The following is a 21262-nucleotide window of genomic DNA, read 5'->3' as shown; positions in this document are numbered from 1 at the left end:
GTGATAGAACTTTTATCTTCCATGCAATGCTGTACCTGACAAACTATTCCCAACTCAATTCCATCTGTACAGTACTTACAACCAACATTTCAAGGAAACTTAAAAAAAAAAGTAAATTGTGAATATCGCATAATAATGGAGAGTGGTCATTTAAGAGGGCAGTGATACTGAGTCCACTAACCTATGTCATGCGCCCCAACCAGCTACTTTGGGGTCAAAAAACTTGAAATTTGAAAAAACTAATAAAGTTCTTCCTAAGCATTCAAGAGTCCATTACGACACATTGCAAATACCATAAATCACTTAGTGGGCTGTTGAGGCTCCTCGAGGCACCAAGTGTGTAAGGTGCAGCTGGCCTGCTGCGTAGCAAAAACCGTCCCTATTTACTCAACATAATGGTCATTTTACTCAGTAAAAATATGTGATCACCATTTTGAATCAGCTTTCCTGGCAACCCTAGTTATTATGGTGATGACTGTACGAATACAGGCAGTTACTCAGTAAATGAAACTTCAGTTGATGTCAGAGAAAAAAGGGGGAGTATATCGCTCTGTGATTTACTACATACCCAGCCCCATAAAGTCTCTTGAAACTGTACTGGCCATTATCTCAAAAGATATTTTTGCACAATCAAATATTCGTAGAAAATCCAATATGTGCCCTATTTAACTGAACCTTTGGCATTCTATTGATACTTCTTATGCAACTGAATGGTCACATTTAGATATTTCCAAACATATAAAGAAAATGAATACAAATGCTCTGTTAAATGAATATTTTATGATGTCATTCAGGCTTGCATAAAAACATGGCCACACTATATATCATTTAGATAATTAAGGAAAACTTTTATAATGATGCATTTAGACAATTCTGAGCTATTCAGAGAAAAAAATTTATTTATAATGACCAAATATTAACCCTTAGGGGACGGACTAATTATATGTCATGCACACCCCCAGACCGGGCAAACTTTAAGGTTGGCCAATTTAAGAAAAAAAAACATCAATGGAAAGCAGAAGATATGCAAATCCACATGGTGTAAGAAAAAAATTCTTAAAAAATTTCCCTACCTTCCACGGAAAGTTGAAAGTGACTATTTACAACCCTATTTACAAAACACTTGTAAATTTTACCAAGTTATACATGTTTTTTCTAATAATTAATTTTTTTTTTTTAATTATAATTACAAAATCAGTAACAAATTCAGAGTATGTTTGTTGTAAAATATTTATTTAAATTTACTGATATCAGGAGATGCAGTAACTATTTTGGAGGTATACATATTTTTTCTAATATTTCTTTGCACTTTTCTTAGCAAAATTACAATTATAACTGACAACATATCACAAAAGATAAGCACTAAAACCAACAGCAATCCCTGGATATATATATGAGCAAATAAATAAAAAGATGTCATGGGAGAGAGAGGAGCAGGACATCCCCCCATCTAGTCAAGAAGAATACTGATCTCCCTGAGACGCCCGCTTTCTGAGCTGAGCTGAGCTTAAAGTTACCACCATTCATTTATGGGCCACCGAAGTGACAGAAACTCTTTCCCGCTCGATACAGCCAAATTGAATGGTGCGTAATATTAATACTCACGTGAGGATTCCTGTCCATCACCTAAAATCTGTTATAGATACTCAAATGAGGACTCCCGTCCATTAAGGGTTAAGGCTGCTACAACGAAAATAGTCAACATAACGTTATGACCTCATAACTCAGGACATTTAAACTCTTACAAAAACAATAACTTGCGGTATTTATATATGAAGTTTCAATCCTTAATTCGCAATACAGTAATTTTTTTTTAAGGTTTTTTGCCCTAAAGTAGCTAGTGCCCCCTTGACTTATCCCATACATCAAGTAGGAAGTTGCTATGCACAGTACCTGAAACTACCAAAATGATCAGGGAGGGATAAATATTACCTCACCTCCCCTTGCTGTAGCAAATGAAATAAGAACACAACCTTGAATTCAAAATGAGTGTCATCCGACATTAGTCAGGAAGAAAAAAGTTTAAAGATATCACATGAAAGATTGATTTCACAATCTGACATGTAAACACTCATTTATGATGAGGAGCAAACATAAAAATAAAAATAAGACAATAAGCAGCCAAGAAATCAACTAGATCAACTTATGAAGTACAAAAAATATGGTGGTATCATTGTTAAATATCTGTAAATAAATGCCACTTAACCCTCTAACCATACAGTACAACTAAAGAATAAATGGTCACTGAAAGATGTGATAATGAAGGGAAAGACATAATTAGCTGCAAAGGACGAAAATAAAAGGCTGCATGAAGATTTGTACACTTAAGAGAAAGAGTTACTAGCACTGGATGAAAAATACCTCACTGAGGAGAGCACATTAATGATAATTTTTACAATGTAATAAAATGGTGCTCAACAAGTAGTTTCAATGATAAATAAAAAAGAACAGAGAATATCATCCTTCACTGAAAGAATGATAACACAGCTTGGTTCATACCATGAGTTAACATTCATTAAACCAAATCTTGTATTAGATGGCCCATTAATTTTCAATACATGATTACTGTATTTATGAGTCTTCTTGAAATTCATAAATACAATGCAACAAACATCAAAGCGAACTTGGGGAAACTTGACTTCCTAAGGGTCTACAGACCCTTTTTCATTTAATCAGAGTGAAGAAATAAACTGGAGTAGAAGGAATGGTTATATATCCCCACCATATTTCATATTGCATTTAAATGATGCTAAACGCAAACCATACAAAAAACAAATGACTTTGTCAAAATTTGGTAGAGAGACGATACCTCTCTATGTAGAAAAGGCATCCTAGAAGAACTCAAGCAATCTGAAATTCCAGATCATTATAATCATACAATGAAAGATAAAAGGGAAACATAGAAGAATCCTATCATTACAACTGCCCGACATATCAGTGTTTTCTTAAAATTCTCGAAGCAAAAAAAATTAGAGAACATGGGAATGAGGCTAACACTAGTGAAAGAAAGTATCCCCATGAAGGATACTGTGAACCAAAAACAAGAAAGCCAAAGTTGACAAAAGAGATGAAGGCTCCAAGGTCTCCTACACTGTTTCCTCAAAAACCACAGGAAGGATTCCTCTTTAAATAAGACCACATGAACTTGGGTACTGCTTGAACCTGAATGCTAACCATCATGTCAAAACAATATGTAATGACATGACAAGAGTAAGCAGTGGTGGGGTTGAATAGGAATTTTCAGCCCTTACTTGCTTGACAAAAAAATTAAACGAATCTCAACACTTTCTAGATGCCATACCACTGTTATCTAACATCAAAATATTTATGGTACTTATTTTTTTTTTACTTTTGAACAGATAAATCATTCAATGTCATCAGAACATGAGGAAATGAAATATGTTTTAGGTCATTTGTGTCATAAAATATCAAAGGGGCTCTTATGCCACAGGTTAAAAGTTTCTGATTTTCTACGATCATGAAAACAAAACAAGGTACTTCAGGATAGTTAAGAACAGAAAAAAATGTGAGAATTACTATAAAAAGGACTGATACAGTGTCAATTTAAAATGACCAAAACATTATCATGAACAAAATAAACTGTAATGTCATTAAACCTATACCAAGAATGGAGCTACAGTCCGACCTCGAAAATCAGGCATTCCATGGTCCAGGAACTCCCATGATCCGAGAGGTTTTTGAATAGGCTGCCATTACTTCTTGAGTGGGTACGAGGGCGGCATCACGCATACTGTATTAGTTTTTGGATTCTTTTTTAGATTTTGGAACTGAAGCTTGTCCGTAAATATACAAGCACAGTTTATTTCCAACAGGAACATTTTATGAAACTCAAAAATATGCAGGATACAAAAGAACAGTAATTTGCGTATATATACTCAAGTATTTTCCAATCTTGTGTATACTGCAATCATTAAAATTTCATCCCAAAACATGATTTCATCATATACATTGTGTACAGTATAGTACTAGGTGTATTTACAGCAGATTACACTTGGCTAGACTATCTATGCCTGCCTTGGTTTCAGTAGACACCACTGATTATGCATATTATATCCGAGTTAGCTTTTAACTAATAAATAAGCCTAGAAGCAAAAGTTTATTAGGTTAAATGCAAAACTTCATACATTAAATCAGGCTTACCAACAGTGTGACTTGTCAGCACCAGTGTGACTTGTCTAAGAATTCATCACTATTTCTTATAATTAACAACCACTTACTACTGAATGCAAGACACATGCATAAACAACAGCAAGTACTGGCATAAACAATTAAATTGATAAACAGCCGTTTGCTGATGTCGGTTACTATAACTAACATACGTTTATTAAGGGTTGCGTTACAGCTGTCAACTTGTTAAAAATTTGCTAATTTTCAACAGTGACTTCCATAAACAAGAATAAAATAAATCTTTATTCATCCTTCACTCAATGGAGAGGAGTGTTAAGAAAGTATGCCACTAAATTTATGGTTGTAGCTGTGGCAGAAGAAAAGAATAATGTGCAGGCCACAAAACAATTTGGAAGAGCCAAAATCAACATACGATACTGGCTGATGATTTTAAGAATGCAAACATTAGCAGAATGCAAATGGTACGTGTTTGCCATGTTCAAAAATCATAATGCAGTGATAATACAATAATGCACGAAACATAACTGCACACAGTATGTAAAACAAGTTTCACTAAAATTATCATTATTCGTAATACAGTACAACTGTATTTTTCAAATGGATATCTGTCAGCGCAACAACCTAATCCGGCCAATAGTTTCTCTCTCTCTCTCTCCATAACATACACACGCATATTCGTGCAGTTTAAAGAAACAAAAGAAGCAGATTTTTAGGTTTTTGTTGAAAATGAATACCAGAAGTTCAAAGTGCCAAAAAACATTGAAGGGTGCGAGGAGGTTGGAATATGAGAGTGCTCTTACAAAGAGGTTTCAGCTCCTACGTAGTGAAAGTTTAAGCATTTCGGGAGAGATGCTTATGGAGCAGGCCAGAATTTTGCTAAGGAACTAAAGTTAACAATGACACTGAGTATTCATAAGCTTTGTTCTACTTTTGATAACACAGCACTATATATGTGGAATGAGCTGGCAAGACTATTTACATAACGGTTTTTTTTAGGAGTGATTTCTATCGTCCGAGATGTTCTGTGGTCTGGTTGTGGCCTGGTCCCTAGGGTGCCAGTTTCAAGAGGTTGGACTGTATTACATAAATATCAGTCAACATAAAATCAATGTAACTCGCACAAATCTGAAGGCACTAAAATGAAGCCAGTCCTCAGACTGGGGAAAAATGCTAACATCAAAGGAAAAAAATCAAGTAACAAATACAAGTCTGGGATTCTCCCACCAGAATGCTGTACTCATAATCACCTGAAACTTTACCAGATATTACTTCACAGCAGCTATAATATACACATCATCAAACGTGTAAGTAAGACAAAAGTTTGTACTGTATTCATATGAGCATACAATTCCTAATTCCTACATTTTAACACACATTCTAACACAATTCTACTTTCATTAAAAAAAAAAGAGAAATGAAACATGAACAATACCTGCTAAGCATATAAAAAATTTGGTGAGTAAAGTGCAAGCACTAGTAACAAAGACTGCCACCTCAATCTTCGGGCAATAATCAATACATAAAAAAATAAATTTACAACTGTCCTTCAGACAACAACCATTTGCATCTTCACAGGAAAAGTTTCTGAAACTACTTACTAAAAACCATGAATTTCATTCTTGCATGGTATTACAAACTTTATCCATAATAAACAAATACAGTATATACCTTGGCCCACTATTGCAAAATCATGCACTTACAATTATCTTAAAATATACAATTTGTCTTGTCATCACAACTATATATGTTCACAGCTAACTACTTACAAGTGTTTTGCTGATTTTAAATTAAAATTGGTGATTTCTACCCAAACTTTCTTTTACACATGAATGCTGCAAAAGTACTGCAATGCTAATGCAGAAATAAAATCAAATACAGGTCAACCATCACTAACCTGCCAATTGTTAATTTAGTTCCATCACTAAACTGGCCCTAATTTTGACTACCACAATTTCCAATTTCCCTGGTCACCATACCAACCTGCCACTACTGTCTGTTGGTGCTACTTGTGTGCATACACATGTACCCTATGCACATGACTGAGTTTATCTTTTGGGTTGTAAAAAAAATTTTAAAATTCAGTAAAAATATAAATGAGAATAGCGTAAATATAAATAAGAAAATAATAAGAGTAACAACATGAAACAAAACAAGCTGTAGCAAGTTCTCCGATGCCAGCAAATGAGTTTGTATGTTTGCATTTATCTTTTGGGTTACAAAAATAAAATATAATAAAATACAGTAAAAATATATATGAGAAGAGAACAAAAGTATGAATTTAAAAAATCATAAGCGTAACAACATGAAAAAAAAAGCTTTAGGAAGTTCTCTGATGCCAACTAATCAATTTGTCCCGTTGTAAAAATAAAATATTAGAAAATACAGTAAAAAATAGAATAATGTAAAATATAAATTATAAAACTCATAAGCATAACGACACAAAACAAAAGAAGCTGTAGGAATTTCTCTAATGACAGCGAATGAGTTTGTGCATTCCTACGTACCCTACACACACGATTGCTTTCGTCTTTTGAAGTGTAAAAATTAGAAATAGGAAAATGCAGTAAAAATATAAATGAGAACAATGTAAAATATAAATTTTAAAAATCGTAAGCACAACAATAGAACCAAAACAAGCTGTAGGAAGTTCCCCGACGCAAGCAAATGAGTTTGTACGTTCGTATGTACCCTGCGCACATGATTGCGTTTATCTTTTGGGTTGAAATATGTATAAAAAAAAGATAATATACTGTAAAAATATAAATGAGAATAGCATAAAATATAAATAAAAAATCATAGGCATAACAACACAAACGAAAACAATTTGTGCAAGTTCTCTGGCACTAGCGAGTTTGTGCAATCATACATACCCATGAACAAGACAGCGGTTATCTTTTGGGTTGCAAAAATAAAATTCAGAAAATACAGTAAAAAATTAAAAATAAATGAGAACACTATTAATATAAAAAAATTATAAAATTTTTTAATAAAAGTTATTAATATACACACCCTGTAATTACATAGGTATTAGTTTCACTCGTTTGGCAGCTTAAAATTTCTAAATTTGCGGGTTGAGCTAGTTTGTTTTGAGGTGTGTGACATGCCCTGCCCACTTTTAGGGGAAAGAGAGGAACAACTTAGCAAAAAGCTCAATTTGTTTATGCCCTTATGTCCATGCGAGGGGAGGAGGAAGGGCTCTGCTCATGTAATTACTGGGTAAGTACTGTATATATAAAACTTTATTTTATTACAAAAATGTCATTTTTATATAAGTACGTTACCCAGTAATTATATAGCTGATTCCCACATTGATAGGAGGTGGGAGGGCTTGGACATATCTACCCCAAAACATTATCAATGGTAATGAATTTGAGAATAGAAAAATTGCTAACTTTGAATCAATGTTTGTTGTTTCCTTACCCGATAAGAGAGCTGCTGCAGGTAGATACTGCCTCTGGCTGGCGCTCATCTTATTGTGTAGAGGTGAGGCGGTACAGCCTGGAGTGCCTACTACTACAGTGGGTGCTTTGCAGCGATGGACCAATTCCGATAGCTAGCAAATAATACAAGTTGCTCTTGCCCAGGGTTCAGTACTATACAAAATAGCCAGAACAAAAATACAGTCACCAAAAAACAACAAATCAACATTAAAAACACCAATACCCAACCGCTAAAAAGATAAAGACTGGAGGGTACTACAAGCGCACAATATTCCAAGGCTCCCCGTAGGACTCAGCACCCTATGCAAGGCAAAGAGATACAAGAAAGGAATGATGCCTCCTACGTTTCTTCCCCCAACACCGCACCAGCCATGTAAAACAGACTCAAGGTACTGCACTGATCTTATACTGTTTCTATATCCCTTAAGTAATGGGAAGCAAAAACCGACTTGCATTTCCAAAAAGTCGATTGTAAGATAGGAGCTAGGGATACGCTTTGCTTAAATGCTAAGGAAGTAGCAACTTCCTGTGTCTTATGAGCTTTCACTTTACACGAAGGAAAAAACTCTTCTCCAACCATGGAGTGTGCTTCGGATGTGAGGTCTCAGAGAAAGAATGCCAGGGCATTCTTACACAGAGGCCATAAGGAATTTTTCACAGAACACCAAAGACTGCTTGAAGTCCCACGAATATTTCGTTCTGTGGAGGTAATATTTAAGGACCCTCACAGGACAGAGTTCTCTCCTCTTCAGCTGGACCCACAACTTCAGACAAACTTTTAATAGTAAAAGAATGAGGCCATGGTTTCGATGGTGTTTTGTTCTTAGCCAAGAATCCCAAGGAAAAAGTACAAACTTCATTTCCTTGGAAAAAGCCAATTCTTCTATCTCAAGCATGTCTCACCGGCCCTTTTTGCTGTTGCCAAGGCGACCAGGAAAAGGGTCTTCCTAGTAAGGTCTCTTAAGGAGATAGGGTTTCAAAACGAGGACTGGATAGCCATCTACGGATGATGTCTATGTTCCAAGAGACTAAGGGAGTTTCCTTTTTCTTGACTGATTCGAAGGACTTTATTAGATCCAACAAATCTTGGTTGGAGGACAAATCCATTCCTCTGTGGCAGAAGACAGAGCTTAGCATGACTCTGTACCCTTTTATGGTGGAAGTGGAAAGACCTCTAGAAGTTCGTAGGTATAGCAGAAAATCCGCTATTTCTGCTATACAGGTTTTAGTAGATGAAACATTGTCTCTTCTACACCATAACCTGAAGATGGTCCAGTTCACCTGGTAGACTTTTTCTGAAGATTGCCTTCTGCACTTGGCAAGTCAAAGTTGATCATACTTCTTTAGAAATTTTGTGGGATTGCCAGTTAGTATATTTTATTCCAATTCTTGTCATCCTCTTTATCTGATAATAAGTATCAGTGATTAACTGTAGAACCACAGAAGGTATTTCCCCAGTGAATGGTCAATGTTAGTTCAATAATTGTTTATTAAAAAAAATAAAATAATTCTCCCCCCCACCAAAAAAAAAATTTCCCTGTAGAAACATCTGTGGCTCTCAATGTGTGATATCGAGTGTTCACCATGAGTGGCAGCAGGAACCGAGTGCATAAGCATTGGCCTAATGTGATTTGTAAATTAACTTTCTACTTTTATAGCGTCATATCAAAAGTTATTATGATTTCTTTTGATAAAGCACAGAGAAGTTTAGCATCTGATTGAATGAAATATAAATAAGATACAAGTTAGTGTAGGAAAAAAAAAAAACGAAATCCAAGTTTTATGCGCGTTCAGCATTGGCTACATGGTTAGGCCTATTTCAATAATCAAGGAAATATATTTTCCAGCTTGTTATTTAATAAATTGAGTTGTTTAGATATCTAAATGGTTGTGAACATAATTTTAAATTAATTAGGTTTCTTTATCAAGTCAGGGGAAATGAGGAAGTCAAGGCCTAAGTTAAGTCAGGGGAAGTGAGGAAGTCTAAGCCTAAGCCTAAGTGAAGTCTAGGGCCTAAGTGAGTCAGAACTGAGGGAACTCTAGGCTTAAACCAAGTCAGCAGAAATGATGAAGTCTAGGCCTAAGCCAAGGCAGGGAAAGTGAGGAAGTCTAGACCTAAGCCAAGCCAGGGGAAGTAAGGAAGTCTAGGCTTAAGTCAAGTCAGGGGAAGTGAGGAAGTCTACGCCAAAGTCAAGTCTGGGGAAGTGAGGAAGTCTAGGCCTAAGCCTAGGCAGAGGAAGTGAGGAAGTCAGAGAGATGAATTTTCAGTTGTTTTTGGTCAACCTTGGTGGATCTTAGACTTGAATGATTTGGGAACACTTTTATTATTTGGAGAAGCCCTCTGTATTTGTAACGGTTCTGTATTTGTAACAGAAAACCTGTTTGCAATCAAGTTTACCCTTTCAATAGTGATTACTTTCTGTCAGTTATTGCAAACATAATCATGGAGGGAACTGATGTACCTGTTTATTCAATATTACTGGCTGGTGATGGGGGTATTGGGTCAAAGTCCCCTCCCCCCAACCTACTAGGACACGGCTGGTGATTCGTAGGCTGGGTAGATAATGTTACGTTTGTGTCGTGGGTCAAAACCGAAGCCAAAGCTGAAGTAGAGTCCGAATGGTCAGGTCCTAGAAGCTAAAATCAGAACTACCAACCACACCCAACTTCTCTGTTGAATCTACAGTTGGTGCATTCATGGTTGATTATGTTTAATGTTACGGAGACTTTCCCTTTATATTCTATTGATACTTGTATGGTTTTATGCATCTTCGCTAAAATAATTGATAATACACTATGATACTAAATATTTGTTTCCACATTGCTCGAAATATACAACGGTAATGTTGGTAATCCTGTGATGAACGAAAATTTCAAATTGTTTTGTTCCTATAGTTTGAAAAAATTACTATACTTTGAAATAATTATTATTACCGTAATTTTTTCTTATGATTTTTATAAATATCATAGATTTGATATTTGTACATCACATGTTAGCTTTATTTTGCTTGATAGAGCTTTCAATGTAAAATAAAAAAAGTTTTTCAGCTACGTGTTGTAGTTGCTAGTTAGTAAATTTCGAACACAATCCTCTGAAATTTGTAGCTTCACTTTTGGAACTTATTGTGCCCCATCAGGGCAAGAATAGACAGGTTTTGACGAAACCACCTGTAGTGCAGTTGTCTGAGTAGCTGCTGCTTTTGAGGTAGCAGTCTCGGAAAGTCTGCAATCAGTTTGAGCAGATCCAGAAACCACTCTTTCGCTGGCCAAAAAGGAGCTATCAATATCATGGACACATTTTGGTGGGACCAGAATTTGTTTAATACCTGCCTCACCATACTGAACAGAAAGAAGGCATATAGTTCTTTGTTCGACCAGTCCTGCAACATTGCATCAGTTGCCCATGCTAGAGGATCCTTGACTAGTGAACAGAACAGAGGAAGCTGATGGTTCCTGGAGGATGCAAAAAGGTCTAACATTGATTTTCTCCACAATTTCCATAGGTCCAGGCACGCTACTGGGTCTAATGTCCACTCCGTGGGAAGGACTTGTTTCTGGCAGCTTAACTCGCCTGCTAAAACATTGAGTTTCCCTTGGATGAAGCGGGTCACCACTTGAGTGTTGTTCCGGTTCAACCTGAGAAGGAGGTCCCTTGCTGTCTCTAACAGAGAGAAAGAGTGAGTCCCCTCCCCTGTTTCCTGATGTAGGACAGAGCAGTTGTGCTGTTTGAATGTACTGCCACTGTCTTGCTGTACACTTCTGAGGCGAGGAATTGAAGGCCCAGATGTAATGCCTTTAGTTCTTTTATGTTTATGTGCCATGATCTCTGTTCTTGAGACCAAGTTCCTGAGATTTCTTTGCTCCCTAGAAGAGCTCCCCAACCTCGATCTGATGCGTCAGAGAACAACTCTGAGTTGGGGTTCAGAGGGAGAAGGGACTTCCCTTCTGTCAATCTTCTCTCGCAACTTCACCAGCGTAGGACCTCCTTTATTTCCGTCACTACTGGAAATACAATTGTGTCCGGGAACTTTTTCCTGTTCCAGCTGGCTCTTAGATAATACTGAAGAGGTCTCATATGGAGCCTCCCCAGAGAGACGAACTGCTCCATGGGCGACAAAGAGCCCAGTCGTCGAGATAAGACGAAGCCACCTAACGAGGGGAACCAGTGTTCTGGTGAAAACTTGGCGGGCCATCGATAGCCCAAAATGTAGGGCCCGAAACTGGAACACTTTGCCCTTGAAAACAAACCTGGGGTACTTTCTCGAAGCAGGGTGTATCATGAAGTGAAAGTACTCATCCTGTACGTCGATGGACACCATTCATTCTCCCTGGCAAATGGATGCTAGAACTGTCTGGTTTGTTTCCATCTTGAAATCTGTCTTTTGTACAAAGGCGTTCAGGGCACTGACATCTATTACAGGTTTCCAGCCTCCTGACGACTTGGGTACTACGAACAGACAGTTGTAGAATCCTGGAGATTAAATGTCCTCTACCGCTTCTATGGCCTCTTTCAGAACAAGAGACTCAACTCCATGTGAGAGGGCAGCAAACCTCTTTGAGCCTGGCGAGTAAGCCGTCACTGTGACAGGCATGCTGACTAAGGAAGGTTTGCTCACAAAGGGATAGTGTAGTCCTCCCTCAGGACATATACGATCCAGGGTTCTGCTCCCTTTTGCTCCCAAAAGAGGAGTATTGCTCCTACCTGCATATGGAAGACTATGTCCTCACTTCTTGGAGGAAGATTTAGAGGAGGATTTCTTGATGGCACACTGTGGAAAAGGGCACTGGTTCTCAGTCCAGCACAAAGTCTGGTTCTGCCACTCCTAAAGGGATGTGTCTGCAGCAGCGTCGAAGGTCTGGGAGTAAAGGAAGGGGACTCCTTAGGGCGTCTAGAAGACTGAGAGAGGAGGTCCTGTGTGCTCTTTTCTGAGGGTCAGAAGCAATATCCAATACTGTAGCCTGGGGAAAAAGGTGCATCTGATTCAAGGGCGAGAAAAGGAGCGCTGACCTCTGAGAGGGAGTTACTCCCTTAGATGTAAAGGAACACCACAGTTCCCTTTTCTTTAAAACACCCATGGTGTAAAGACCAGCTAACTCCTGGGAGCTATCTCTTATTCCCGTCAATACAGGAAAGAATTTCCAGCCAGTCAGACGAGGAATCTTGAGGCAACACTGCACAATCTCTAATTTTGCATGCTAGAGCACCTACAGCCCAGTCTAAAAAACTCATCACTTCAAATACCTTAAAGATATTCTTCAAATGATGCGCTAACTCCGTGGCAGAGAACATGATCTTTGCCGAAGTGAAAGCAGATCTCCAGGCCAAGTCTATTAGCATGGAGAAGTCCCCCACAGAAGGAGCTTCCCCTGCGGCACAGAAGTGGTAACTCACTCGTGAAAGCCTGGATGGTAGAAAACGGAAGGTAGCTTTACCTTGGCCTTCTTTTCTGCAAGCCACCCTTCGATTTCACTCGGCGCCTTCTTTGCTGAAGAAGAGAGGACCAACTTTGGCAACTTGGAGGAACCAGCTGTCTGAGCCTCCATAAAAAACACCGAAGCAGGAGAAGGGGGAGTTGCTGGTGAAAAGAGGCTAGGAAAGGTGGCCAGAAGGAACCTCAGCAAGGAGGCATACACCACTGAAGGTGTGTCCTATCCCCTACACTTCTTCCTCAGAAGAAACAGGTGACAAAGATAAATCTGCAGGAGACTGGGAAGCCAGAGGAGCCTTCTTGAGCAGACTCAAAATATTATCAAGTTTACTCTGAATAGGATCAGTGACTGCAGAAGCTGGAATACTAGACGAGGGAGCTTGAGTACTAAGAGGCGCCTGTGTGGTTAACAGATCAGGGTGCGGAAAAGACGGAACTCTGACTGCAGGAGGGACCGGAGAAGTGCAATGCATACGGTGACACATGGGCATCGATGGACGCTCTGAAAACAAGGAAGGACGGGCGCCGGAGACGGAACACTAGGGAGCTCAGGCACCAATGGGCGTAAGTCTACAAATGGGAGCTCAGGCGCTAATTCACGCAAGGGAGCTGCTGGGCAGTCGGGTGCTGACACACTGAAGCTACTGAGAGATAAACTTCTGAAGGAAGTTTCGACACTACTGGGTGCTCAGGCTCTAAACAACGACCCTTGGAGGAGGTTCTATAAGATGGAGAGGGCCTACGAGACACTTGGTGCTTGATGCCGAAAGATGATCCTCAGCCAAGAAGTTACCTGAAGAAAAATGCTCTGGGCTGTCCCAGTGACTAAAGGAGGGGCACTCAAGATCCTTACTCTTCTTGCAAGGTTAAGGACAAGAGTTCGCGACATCCACTGCACACCTTTTCAGCAGTCATGACTTTTCCGAAAAGTGCCATTGACTCTTGGGACTTAGTTCTTCTGAACTAGAAGACATACAATGCACGTCCACTTTAAAGCCTTTCCAATAGCCCTTGGTTGCAGTCTAGGATACGTCAACAGACTAGACTGAACTGAGGGGGTGACTGCTTGTGGGGAGACCCCACCAACCTCCCTTAGGCTACCAGTTTGACTCTTCCCAGGTGCTGGGGAGTATGCCAGGGACCTTGGCCTAGGAGAATCGGCGGCAAATAGCCACCCTCTCCACTAACACTGCACTAGCACTGGACACCACTGGGCACTCTGAATCACCTTTATCCACAAGCACTTTTACTGAAGAAGCTAACTGGGCGATCGATTCAACAATTAATTCAAATCTCATGTTGATCTTCGACTCGAGGCTGGCTATGGGGTTGGGATCTAAAACATGAGAGCCAGGTAAAGGAGAGTTTTGAACAGGTAGAGGGGTTGGAACCGGGTTCGTAGAAATTAAAGGAACATTCATATCTGATTTAGCAGATGAATCCCGACTAGCTAGTGAATTACTAAATTCCCTAGTGGTCACTTTCCTTTTCTTGTCCCTAGCAAGTTTCTTTAAGTGAGAATCTAAAGTTTTCCACTTTTTTAAGTCTCAATTGGCACATTCTGAGCACCTCAAGTCAACAGACCATGTCTGTCCCCTACATTCAATGCATATCATGTGTGAGTCATACGATTCCTTGGTCAGTCGTGTATTGCAGCCTTTGCTGCAGTACCTAAGCTAGAAACACTAGTGTTAGACATTATGAAAATCCAAAAACCAAGTCCAAAAACGGGAAAAAGGTCGTAAACTGATGATAAGGTCTCACTTATCACTAACTAATTATCCCGCAAGGCTAGCAAAAGAATACTTCACCAATTGTCGATGAACGAACAACCAGAAAAGTAAGAATTCCAAATTTCAAGCTGCTTCCAACCACTGGACTTCAGCCATCAGAATCAAATAGAGGTCTTTGCCTAAGTTGTTCCTCTCTTTCCCCCGAAAGTGGGCGAGGCATGTCACCTAGCCCAAAACAAACTAGTGCGATCTGCGAATTTCTAAATTTTAAGCTGCTGAATGAAACTAATAGTTATGTAATTACTGGGTAAGTTACTATATAAAAAAAAAACCACAAGCGTGACAACACAAAACAAAAGCTCTAAGAAGTTCTCTGACGCCTGCAAATGAGTTTGTACATTTGTAAGTACCCTACACAGCATTGCGTTTATCTTTTGGGTTGTAAATAAAAAAAAAAAAGAGAGAATATACAGTAAAAATATAAATGAGAATACAGGCAGTCCCCGGTTAATGACGGGTTCCATTCCCAGACAAGCGCCGATAACCAAAAATCATCAGAACTGGAGCATCACAATAATTATGGTAATAAATGGCGTTTACGATGCTGCAAGTGCCAATCAGCGCTGATAAACTGCTTACTGGCAGCAAAAATCACTTACCGACACCAATAAACTGCCTACCAACGTCGATAAACCACTTACCGGTGCCAAAAATTGCTTACCAGGGCTGAAGATCTGGTTAATTACATTGTTAGACGAGTGTCGTAAAACCGAAACACAGTCAACCGATGCCGCAGATAAGCAGGGACTGCCTGTAGCGTAAAATATCTAAAAACAAATTCCAAGATGAATAAGATGGGAATCCTGACAGCCCTTCACCTCAAGACATGTAAATGTCCTTAGACTGCAAATTCCAGCTCTTCACTTTGGAAGTGGCAGTGATAAACTTTCTTGTGTAAGTCAACAGAATTACCTGTATAATTTTTTTTTGCCTGTTCTTCAGTAAAATTTCACTTGATTTTCATTTAATGTTTCTTTTTCCTTTTTAACCAACTTGTACTAATTTACAGAATATGTTAAAGGTAGGATGAGGTGGTTAATTATTGGGTTAGGTGTATTCAAATCTAACCAGTATGTAATCCAGTAACCTGCAGGTCCCAATGATGCTGGATTAGTGATGGTTGACCTTTATGTACTGTACATGGGATATTGTAACCTTACAGGATCAGCCAACTTACCTGAAACTTATAAACTCTAGAAAATCCAGACCTATAGAAAAAACAACTAACATCTTTTTTTTATAATCTAACTTATAAATACTAATCATGAATGTCAAATGACATCAGACAACCATTTTGACTTGTGGAAGATTCACATCCAGACATTTTAAAATTCTGAAAACAATCTAACACATACGGCTTCACTTTACATAAAATAAAAGATGCTGGTTTGCCCCCCTATTCAAACTGATTGCATATCACCAGTATCACATGTTCATTTTTTGTGATGACAATTTTCCAATATTAACCACTTAATATTATCAGAGTTTAATGAAACCTTGTTAAGATTCTGAACTCTCACTGAGAAGCCCCCCAAGGTTAGATTTTAATATTCAAATTTAGATTTTAAATGAATTGCATACTATAGAAATTTAGTAATTAGACGACCACAGGCTATACTATCTGCTACAGAAATTTAACAATTAGAAGATGACCATAGGCCATACTATCTATGAAGTTCCACATACAGTATGGGCACATTTTCATGAATAAAATATTAATAACTACTAAGTTGAAATCTGAAACAAACAGTTAGGGACTATTTGGCTACTCAAAGTTATCAGAATTTTTAAGTTATACACAAGCCCCTATGTCCTGAAGTATCAAGAAACAGGAACTTTTTAGTATCTCACTGTCATTGTTAAAACCGAATATATCAATATAAAAAAAGTGCAATACTGTAGTAAAAAGTAGTGTTTTATATAATGAATGGGCTGTTTTGTGCACAGAAACCTAGCAGAAACAATATACAGTACAGTACTGTCATGTGCTTATATGCATTTCCTTGAGCATGCATATTACAGGCTACCATAGGAGCAATGGGGCACATTATGTACCATTTCAAAAGTACAGTATAGTACATGAATAGGAATTAATGATAGTACAGTATTCAGACTATTAAAAACCTGTTTTGTTAACAAAAAGCTCACAAATCATATATTGCCATATTACCCTAGAACTGAAATGTCAGCCCCATCAAAGCACATACCAGTAACTGGGAGCAAAACACACTCACTATACATAATCTATTCTGCAAGAGATGCCATTCTGCCCTCACTTTACTAAGTGACCCAGCAGCATCAACAACATAGTCCAGTAGCTCTCCAATGATCATAGCATTTGCTGTTTTTTTGGAAGTGCTTATTTCATTCCCAATAATTTCTTTATTTATTCCAAGCTATATAATAGAGAATGCCTTTGATCTAGTTTTTCTTATTGTAAGTATACCTTCTTGTTTATGCTTAGCAGAAACCAGTGTTTGATAACATACTCAAGGGTTAATTTGAGCATTCCTGTGAGATTTTGTTTCTTTCTTCATTTTGCTCTCAACTGACTGTCATTTAATTTTCACTCTGCATTTTATTAATTTGTTTAATTTTGAAGTTTCCATGAGGTCATATTTCTTGGGAAACCTATTTTTAAATTCTCTTAAAATAGCATCTTGCACTATTGCTCTTAACTTTTAGGGGAAATTTTGTGCGTTTCATGCAGTCGTGTTTGGCAGTAACCTGTTATCTCATGTTTCTTTGCAGTTTGATTTAATTTTTTAAGGCTCAAAGTCTAACTTTGGGTTATTTGTGAATTTTATCATTAAGTATTTTGAGTTTTGCCATTTCTTTACTTTTAGTAACCTATGTTACTTCCCTTAATCCCTGTACCTATCATGGCTTAACAGGATGCCCACGTAATTTTTAGATAAAACCCCCCATTCCTTAGCGTTTGTCTTTTTGGACTCAACAGTGCTCATCTCAACATGTGTGTGTGTGTGTGTGTGTAAAGGGTGCAGAGACTGGACAGTGGATCTTTGACCAAAAGGTTGTACATCTTGTCACACAACAAAGGTGCTACCGACTGTTTTCTCTGATTCTTCAGCTTCAGAAACAACCTCTGCTTCTCATTCCCCAGTGTCATCCACTATGGAGTGTGTTTATTTGACTGTTGTAACATTGTGCGCCAGGGTCAGCAGCTCAGTAATAAGAAGTAGAGCAATGCTGATACCCGAACCAGGGTAAGTCTTGCCAAACCCTGATGTAAGCACGGATCAAACTAAAACTCTACCACTTGATGTTCCCATTAAGTGGTAGAGCTGTGGTCAGCCATTATTTCAATGCTCTGTGCTTAGGCTGCTGCTCGGAATTCTTAGTTCATGCCACTCACTTCTTCAGCAGCAGGAGTAGTACTCTTGGAACCCTCAGAGGTGTAATTTTCTATAACCTTACATCCCACAACAGAATAGGGCTACATCTCCAGAACCAACAAACAGACAAATTATGAGAGATACAGAGATCACACCAGGTTGTGGTCACTGCCATATGAGACCAAGATCTCTCATCATGAGATGACCATATCTGAAGCTGTTGCTCTTCTAGCTATCTTCCATTTGATATGAGCAAAATTGCTTTTGTAACACCTTTCCTAACTTTTGTCTTCGTCACAAAGTTTGTGTTGTAATGATTCAACAACAAAGAAAGGAGGAATTTCATTCAGCTTCCTAATGACTTTTTATTTGTGTGGGTCACATTAAAAATCAGACTTTTAAGAACAATGTCTTAATGGATCCATCAACTGATCACCTGGGCAGATTCATATAACTCTGATGATATGGATTTAATGTCCATCAAGTGATTGCCTGGGCATATTCACGTATCTTTGACAGAGATTTAGCTACTCTGAAAATTATATGTCTTCAATCATAACACATGGCTTGCTACTATGGGAATGACAATCTACCTTCCCTAATTTCTACTTAATGTATATGATGCATAGACACCTGGATGCTTTTGTAAGGGACCAACTGTCACAGCGGGCCATGTACTATCAATGGCAAAGCACTGAGTTTTCATCTTTAGGGTCACGATAATTTTATCATCATTCATCCTCACAGCACCACAATGTCATTATCTGGGGTAACAGTTGGAATGCCCTTTAGTTGCTGGTGAGTAGCATTAACCTCTGTAAATTCTACCACATACTTGTCAATGTTTTATATGCTCTTGGACTCCCAGGCACTTTCATGGAGGTTTGACATTCGTTCAATGTTATCTTCAAGGCTCACAGTCTTCAGATTTGGGATATCAAGAATGTTGGCCTTCTTTTCCCTGCCACCTATACAGATTCAGGAATATGATTAATGAGCTTCATGTGAAGAGTGTTTTTATAACAAAAAATCTTTATTAAAAACCACTGGTAATATGATTTAATGTCCATCACCCTTTCCCTCTCTTTGGCACTTTAGGTTTCCTGTCACGCAGTAAAGTGAGGGCAAAGCAAGCACCTCTAACCAATAAGAATATGCACATGATAATCTTTTGTTAACGAAGGATGCATTTTGGTGTGACTGGATTCCATGTCCAAAGTAATAAGGCAATACAAGACTGAAAAACATGTTTTATTATCTAAAAATACTGCTTTCCATTCATAAATCTGATACAATACAGTCTCAGATGGTAGAAACTGTCCCCAACTGCCATCCATCCACAGACATATAAAATTTATTTCTTAAAAATTCATTTTTTCATATGCAAACCCCTTGCCTTATGGTAACCTAATCTACAGTCAGCAGCCATCTCCAGACACTCTATAAGAAGAAAGACGAGTTACCACAGCATCAAGAACTGATGTCTTGCAAAATACTACAAGACTTACCAAGAGATGTAATACATGCAATGCACTACAAAGTTTTTTAGGAGATATACAGCTGGTTGAATTTACAGTACTTGACCAAAAGAGGCAAACATACTAAAGGGTGATGAGTAACTCAATGAGAGGGTGTGTTGTACCCCATGAATGGGAATCTCTGCCTGACTAGACAAATACATGGATAGACTGTGGTAACTGTGCAATTGTAAGACAAAAAAAAAAAAAAATCTCTACATGACTCACCATCTACAAGGTGGGACAAGTCACATGAGTGACTGGTGTGAGATTGGTGATGCCAACCAAATCTGGCTTTGGCACCAAAGGAATAAGAGCTATGTGATCCACAAGCTGAGCTCAAATGGGTTGAGCAAGCCACTATACACAGAAAATTCACAAGTTATAATCATAAAACTAAGTAGAACCATGAATATATGATTACAGAAATATAAAGGAGTTAAATAAACCCCCAAAAATCTTAACATTATTGCAAAACTAAGACCACACAACCTTTGCTTGTAACTTACTTACTATCCACAATTCTGAATAATGAAGTGACATGGATTCACTCTTGGCTCATTGCTAGCAGTGAAATGCATACCATGAGCATTGCTGGCAACACTTTAACACCAGTCTTACAAACTAATATACAGGTAAGTTGTGGTGGCATTTAGAAGTTTGGGTTTATATAATGAAAATTTTTTTGTTTTCTTTGTATGATTGAATTTTTGTTTTCCTATTGTAGTTGTTGTTGTGTGTGTACATGTTGTTTATGTGTGTGTTGTTTATGTGTGTGCTGTTTGTGTGAGTATTACCCATTATTTTTTCTTTTTTTTTTTTTTACTCGCTATTTGCTGAGTGTGTCAGGATAGAGTGACTTGCTCCCCTTCAACCTGGTGTGTAAGCAGCTTGAGAACTTGGGGGCTTCCTTAACAGAAGCTATTTGAAAGTAGTTATCTGCTGATGGGAACTGTGGTGAAAAGTCTGTATTGGAGTTGTTGTTGGCCTGCCTCGTGGCTGTAGCGTCAAGTGGAACAGTGGAGTGTGCGGAGGTTGATGCAGTGGATTTTCTTCAGAGGACAAGGGATTAGAATATTATAAGAGAGGACAATTACTGTAGAAGAGCTGTTGCACATAGAGGAAGGGATAAGGCAGAGAAGTTATAAGGAACATAGAGAATGTGAAGCTGCCAGATTGCAGGAAAGAAACAAAACACTTGATCAGGCCGCTCTTCTTCCCGTTCCTCCATATATGACACTAAATCCCAAAAGGGTCCGATCTCGACACACCTGCAGCAAATAAAGTTCAACAGCAGTTGGAAAGGGACAAAACTAGGCGTTGATCTCTCCAGTAGGAAGAAGGATAGTGACGAGATCCTAAATTGGCTGATGTTGAGCAAGCTAACTCCCAATCTGAAGAAGTCTCAGAGACCATAGTTAAGGGAACACTATTAGATTTAGGTTTAGGAATTAGGTTTAGGTTCTTTTGTGGGTCATGGTAGTACTAAGTTAGGCTAAGTTAAGTACAGGAGGATAAGTTATCAAGTTAAAGTTTTTAATGACCATTGTAGTATTACGGCAATAAATTAGGTTAAAG

At 38.3% G+C, this 21262-nt stretch overlaps 1 protein-coding gene across 14 annotated transcripts in view; it reads right to left on the bottom strand.

The window, feature by feature from the left end:
• Hsf (Heat shock factor) overlaps positions 1-21262 on the bottom strand; it is a 207815-nt gene that overhangs the window by 137167 nt on the left and 49386 nt on the right. The window lies entirely within an intron of this gene.

This window comes from Macrobrachium rosenbergii, chromosome 8, assembly GCF_040412425.1.
Source record: "Macrobrachium rosenbergii isolate ZJJX-2024 chromosome 8, ASM4041242v1, whole genome shotgun sequence".
Lineage (NCBI taxonomy): Eukaryota > Metazoa > Arthropoda > Malacostraca > Decapoda > Palaemonidae > Macrobrachium > Macrobrachium rosenbergii.
The sequence above is the reverse complement of the archived record's forward strand: the minus strand, read 5'-3'. Positions and strand labels throughout refer to the sequence as shown.